The sequence below is a fragment of the Microtus pennsylvanicus genome, chromosome 12, assembly GCF_037038515.1.
Source record: "Microtus pennsylvanicus isolate mMicPen1 chromosome 12, mMicPen1.hap1, whole genome shotgun sequence".
Taxonomy (NCBI): domain Eukaryota; kingdom Metazoa; phylum Chordata; class Mammalia; order Rodentia; family Cricetidae; genus Microtus; species Microtus pennsylvanicus.
In genome coordinates this window covers 88,230,441-88,236,665 of record NC_134590.1, presented here as the reverse complement: position 1 = coordinate 88,236,665, position 6,225 = coordinate 88,230,441, and the positions used below count along the sequence as shown (strand labels likewise).

At 44.9% G+C, this 6,225-nt stretch overlaps 1 pseudogene; it reads right to left on the bottom strand.

The window, feature by feature from the left end:
• Positions 1-2,113: 2,113 nt before the first annotated feature.
• LOC142832783 (RNA-binding protein EWS pseudogene) lies at positions 2,114-3,783 on the bottom strand (annotated as a pseudogene).
• Between the last annotated feature and the right edge of the window lie 2,442 nt (positions 3,784-6,225).

The following is a 6,225-nucleotide window of genomic DNA, read 5'->3' as shown; positions in this document are numbered from 1 at the left end:
AAGGGGGAGACCGCATTCTGACCCTAAGCTTGCTCTTGGTAGCCACACTGGTGACACCATGGACCCTCTGCAACATTAGTTTTGACAGTTATTAAACATTTGGAATGTATTTGAAAACAATCACAACTATGAACTTTGTTGCAATTAGAGGCCCTCTAGGTTCTCCACAATGATACTGAGTATGCTCACAAGGGGTTCCCATTGTCAAGTCTTCAAACAAGCAACTTGAAAGGGAAAAAAAACCACCAAAGTACCATTTAATTGTTTTAATGTTCCTTCACAAATGGTGAAAATACTAGAGTACAGACAGTAATATTCATGATGTTGTGGCCAACATCATAAATATGGGATTATGAATGTAAAACAGGTTCTGGGTTCAGAGAATAAATCTGGTCATCCATGCAGCTCTGCAGGTATCTCTAGTAGGGCCGGTCTCTAAGTTCCTGACTGTTTTCGTCTTTATCCTTTTACGCAGATCCTTCAGGGCCTCCAGGACCACCTCTTTCTCATTCCATCTGTTCCATCAATGGTCCTGGAGGAGCCCCAGGACCACGTCGTATTCCTCCACCAAAGCCACCTCGGTCCAAACTACGGATATCTCAGAAGCCAACTCTGCCTCCACCTCTGCCTCTTCGGGACATTTCTGCAGGACCAACAGGGTCCATAAGTCTGCCTCAACCTCGCTGTATGCCACCAGGACAGCCTCACCAGCTGATAATAGAGATTCACCTTGTGAAGGTTTTTCTCTTCCCTCCCCATACTCCTCCCCCCACACACACACATAAAGCTGAGTAGGTCCCTTTTTAATATTCTCAATATCTGGCATGGAATAAAACAGAAAGGAACCAAAGGTTACACAATATTAGTGGATATAGTGATAAAATTTCCTGAGCCAACAAATATTTGAGGCCTATACATCAAGACCCTGGTGTTAACAGATAAGTTCTTCTAAATTGAATAAAAATCAGTGACATTTTTAATGAAAACTAAGATCTCAAAATTTCCTTAAAGGTTGAAGAAACCAAGCCTGAAGGATTTCTTCCTGCAAATTATGACGATGGCATTGAGCCCCAGCCTATCGCTGACACTGAATTACCTTCATTTCCAGGTACAAGTCACAGAGGTGATACTCTTCAGGAATCTGAGAAAATTACACTTCACGACACCACAATGGATCACACATGTTCTTTAGGACTTACCCTGGGCATGCAAGGGGGAGACCACATGCTGACGATGAGCTTGCTTATGTAGGCACACTGGTGACACCATGGACCCTCTGCAACATTAATTTTTGACAGTCAATAAACATTTGGAACGTTTTTGAAAACAATCACAACCATGAACCTTGTTACAATTTGAGGCTCCCTTGGTAGTCCACAACGATACTGAGTATGCTCACAAGGAGTTCCCATTGCTAAGTCTAAAACAACCATTTTAAAAGAAAATAAAAAACTCTGCTGCCGGGCGGTGGTGTCGCACGCCTTTAATCCCAGCACTCGGGAGGCAGAGGCAGGCGGATCTCTGTGAGTTCGAGACCAGCCTGGTCTACAAGAGCTAGTTCCAGGACAGGCTCCAAAGCCACAGAGAAACCCTGTCTCGAAAAACCAAAAAAAAAAAAAAAAAAAAAAAAAAAACCTCTGCTCAATAGGATTTAACTTGTTTTAATGTTACTTCAGAAATGGTGAAAATACTAAAGTACAGAGAGTAATAATAATGATGTTGTGGTCAACATTATATATATGGAATTATAAATTTAAAATATTTTCTGGTGTAAAATAAATTAATCTGGTCATCCATGCAGCTCTTCAGGTCTAAGTACGGCCGGTCTCTAAGTTCCTGACTGTGCTCACCTTATTCCATTCACGCAGGCCTTCCAGGACCTCCAGGTCCACCACTTCTTTCTATCATGGGTTCCATCAATGGTCCAGGAAGATCCTCAGGACCATGTCGTATTCCTCAACCAAGTCCACCTCCGTCCAAGCTATGGCCACCTCAGAAGCCACGTTTCTCTCCACCTCTGCCACCTCAGAACATTTCTCCAGGACCACCACGATCCATAAGGACACCTTTTCATCCCTGCATGGCACCACTGCCGCCTCGGCCACGATCACATCCCGGAGGATGGAATGGTAGCGGGTGGAATCCCTCAGGTTTTGGTCCTTACACTGGTTGCATTCTGTTCCCAGGTCAAGTTCTGGGTTCCACAGCCCGCCATGGGACACTGCCAATCTTCGGCTCAGTGCTGGACATTTCCTCCTCCACAAGGGGGTCCCTCAGGAGCCCCAGGGTTTTCGTGTTGGGAAGCCCCCTCCTCTCCTCCAATGCCTCCCATGGGACCCATGGTTCCTTTGGGACCTCTTGGGCTATTATGACCTCCACAGAGTGGTGGTGGCATCCCTCTGCCCTCATGAGGTGGCATGCCACTCCACTTGCTAATTTTGGAGGCTTCTTTCGGGCAAGAGAAGCTTTAAGTTTGCTTTCTTGAATATCTTTTCCATCAAACCATTCCACAGCAGCCTTGGCAGGTGGCAGATCTTCATAGGCCACTGTGGCGTCACCTTTAGGCGTTCCTGTTTCCTTATCCAAATAGATGTGGATCATGAGTTCTCCAGTTCTCTTGTTCATCTTGACAACCCCACACTGCTTACTGAAGTCTGCCAGATCATCCAGAGTCACACTGTCATTTAAACCTTGCACATAAATTGCACTGTTGTCAGAATCCTCATCAGGATCTATATGAAGGCCTAGATCAGGACCTGGTCCTTCATCCATGGGTCCACCGGGCTTATTGATGCCACCTCGCTCTCTAGAGCCCATTCCACTGCGTCCTCCTCCATGCCCACCTCTGCTCATGCCTCCATGATTAAATCCCCTTCTTCTCCTCTCCCGGTTATCAGGGCCACTCATGCTCTGGTTCTCTCCTGGTTGGAAAATCCTCCAGACTCCTGCCCCCGACACCATGTGGTGTGGTCCTGTTGGAATGAACTCTGCTCCCCGTAGCTGCTGCTCTGTTGGCTATATTGACTTGGAGCCTGGCTGTAGGATCCAGTCTGAGGGGGGTAACTAGTGGGAGGCTGCTGCCCATAGCTGCTTTGTTGACCATAGCTACTCTGCTGCCCATAGTTGCTAGGTTGCCCATAGATGCTCTGCTGAGATTAACTGCTCTGATCGTTAACTAGTTGGCTGTGAAGAGAAAGATAGGATGTGTAGGATACGATGTGTAGGAGGATAGGGTGGAGGTGCAGGGACTGGCTGCATGGGGTAGCTCCCAGGTGCTTGGGGATATCTGTAATTACTCTGTCCATACCCTAAGCTGGGCTGGTTATAACCCCCTGTGCTAGATTGAGGTTGACTAGTCTCAGTGGGCTCTTTACATCCTGTGGTCTTGCAGGTGCAGCGGCTGCTGGCTGCTGGCCATAGGCTGGGTAGGCAGGCTGGGTGCCATATGCAGACTGAGCTGCACAAGAGGCTTGGGTTGTGGTGACTGGAGCAGTGGTGGTGTCATGAGCACCAGTGCCACATCCTTGAACAGTCTGGCTGTATGCCTGGGGGCAGTTGGAGTGGTATCACCAGTGGGAGGCTGTCCATAAGAAGTCACATATGCAGTCTGCCTGTAGGTGGCAGTGCTCTGAGCTGATATCAGTAGGCTGTCCATAGGTTCCATAGCTTTGTTTCCCATAGGCCTGGGTGGTCTGTGCATCCTTGAGTTGGCTGGGCTGTGTAAGCACTGTAGCCCTGCTGGGCTGCAGCGTGGCATTAGGTACTGTAATCTGTGGACGCCATTTTCTCTCCTTCCTCCTCGTTCTCTCCCCCTTGACAACATTCTGACCCTGTTCTTGAAACTTGCTTAGAAGAGAACACAAGCGTGATAGCTTCACTACTGATCAGGTATCTGCTCTTGTTCATGTGCCAGGTGACGCTTTCGACCCTCAAAGTGCTAATGAGTATTTCAGCGCTACCAATCCAGCTGAACACACCCACTATGCAAATCACTCCAAGGTTCTGCCACTTTGGGAAGCAACAATGGCACTGCTGACGTTAACCACCGGAATATGGTTTCTGAGATTTGTATCAACAGTCATGATGTGGGCATTCAACCTAATTTAACATGTGACATGCATTAAAATGAGTTTAAGAAGGTAAGTCCGACCACAGCAGTGGTTTAAAATAGATGATGATTTATGCACTAGAAATCCAATTCTCTTTGGCACCAATACATATCATAACTAAATTTTGTACTATATATAGGACTCTTTAGCCATTACCTAAAACTAGAAAAAAATGCTTATCTTTTCCAATCATATTGAAAATACATCTAACATGAAACTTGTGTTGTCTGAATGGCTAAGCAGAGAAATGTAACTGTTAGATATTAGTTTCTATTTTTCTCTGTCCATAAACTGTGACTTATGTGGATAGCATCATTTTGGAAATAAACGCCCCCAAAGAAGCAACATGTGAGAATAAAACCAATGAAATAAGGCTCCACATTGTCACCACTTCTCAAATACAATGACATTCCTTGTGACATGACACTACATAAGATTCTACCGGTGATGCCTCTGTTACTGCTCATCCTGATGCTGCCACCAATGATGTTCTTGATACTACTGATAATTCTTGCTTTTCTTTTTAGTTGCTGCTGAAGCCTATGAGGAGCTACCAATAACAATGACAATTTCAGGAATATTTAAAAAAATTTCTAAAGTTTAATGTTCAATATTTCTTGACACCGTATATACTGATTTCAGTATAGTTTTTTCATTAAAATACATTTTAAAAATATTTTAAACTGTTTCTTGGTATTGTACAAACTGTTGACATGATGTCTTGGTGACATGTTTTAGGAGAAAGCTTCTATAATACCTATCAGAGATAGAAAAGATAGTGGCATATCAAATCAGACAGACCACAAACAGATGTTGGCTGAACACCTGACTATGAAAGAAGAAAAAGGAGAGGCAGAGGGAGAGAGACAGAGGAGGAGACACAGAAAGAGGGAGAGGAACATAGAGACAGGGGGAGACAGAGAGATAGGTTTAGAAAGAGAATGAGAAGCTGGGGTAGGGATTCTTCTGAACTAGAGGAAGGTTAGGGGAGGGCAGGAGGGTAGAAGATCTAGAACACTAGCATGGACTTTGAACTGTACAGCAGGTACTTGTGCTACTGAAGGAGCCTGGAGGCCGGTCTGTACCTTATGATGGTAATAGAAACCACAGGCAGCCAATATTCCCTACATCCAGTGATAAGAGAAATGACACCTTTGGGTAGAGGAACTAGCTTCACAAGTTTTTAAGGGATGTTGGCTTTTATCTATCCTCCAAAAATTCTCCAAAGTCCAGGTTGAGCCCGTTTCTGGGTATCTGAGACTGCCATTACAGTTTTGGGAACTGGAGTTCAATAATAGGTGTCAATGAATTTTAGTGGATTTACTCTATTGGCCTTAAAATCCAAAGAGTTAAAGTGTGGCTGCTTACGTGAATTTCCTTTTCCTGTAATCTTATGGCATCCCATCCCCTAGCACACATTAAGTGAGAAAAGTCCCTCACTGAGGGTGGGGCCTTAAGAACCCCTTCCTGTGTGTGATGATCATTGTGTCCTTGACACCATTTCACAGAAACCATCTACAACCTCTGCCTCTCTCTTCCAGAATAGTAGTTCAGATGTCTTGCTGAGGTCTGAGAACTGCACAGTTATGCATTCTCTAAACTTCGGCCAGGTGTGAGTCTATGCATTCACCAGAGCCCATTGTATAAAGAAACGTCTCTCATTAGGGATCACAGTTGCTCGATGCTCACCTTACTAGACCTGGATGAAGGTGGGTGGGCCTTGGACTTCCCACAGGGCAGGGAACCCTGATTGTTCTTTGGGCTGAGGAGGGAGGGGGAGTTGATTGGAGGAGGGGGACGGGAATGGGAGGCGGTGGCGGGGAAGAGACAGAAATCTTTAATAAATAAATAAATTTATTTATTTATTAATTAACATAAAAAATTGCTCGAATGTATAGGTGTCAGCAAGAGTACATAGAAGGCAGCTTGATTCTATGTAAGTTTAACAAAACAAGTGGATTCAACACATCAGTGATTAACTCAGGGTCACCAATACTTCATCAGTGTGGCATTAAGGAAAGAAATAAAAGCACTTCCACTGGGATTCATTTCCAGATTTGAATTTTCTACATGTTCCCTGTCTTCCCTTCTTTCTGTTGCATGACTCTAAATCTGT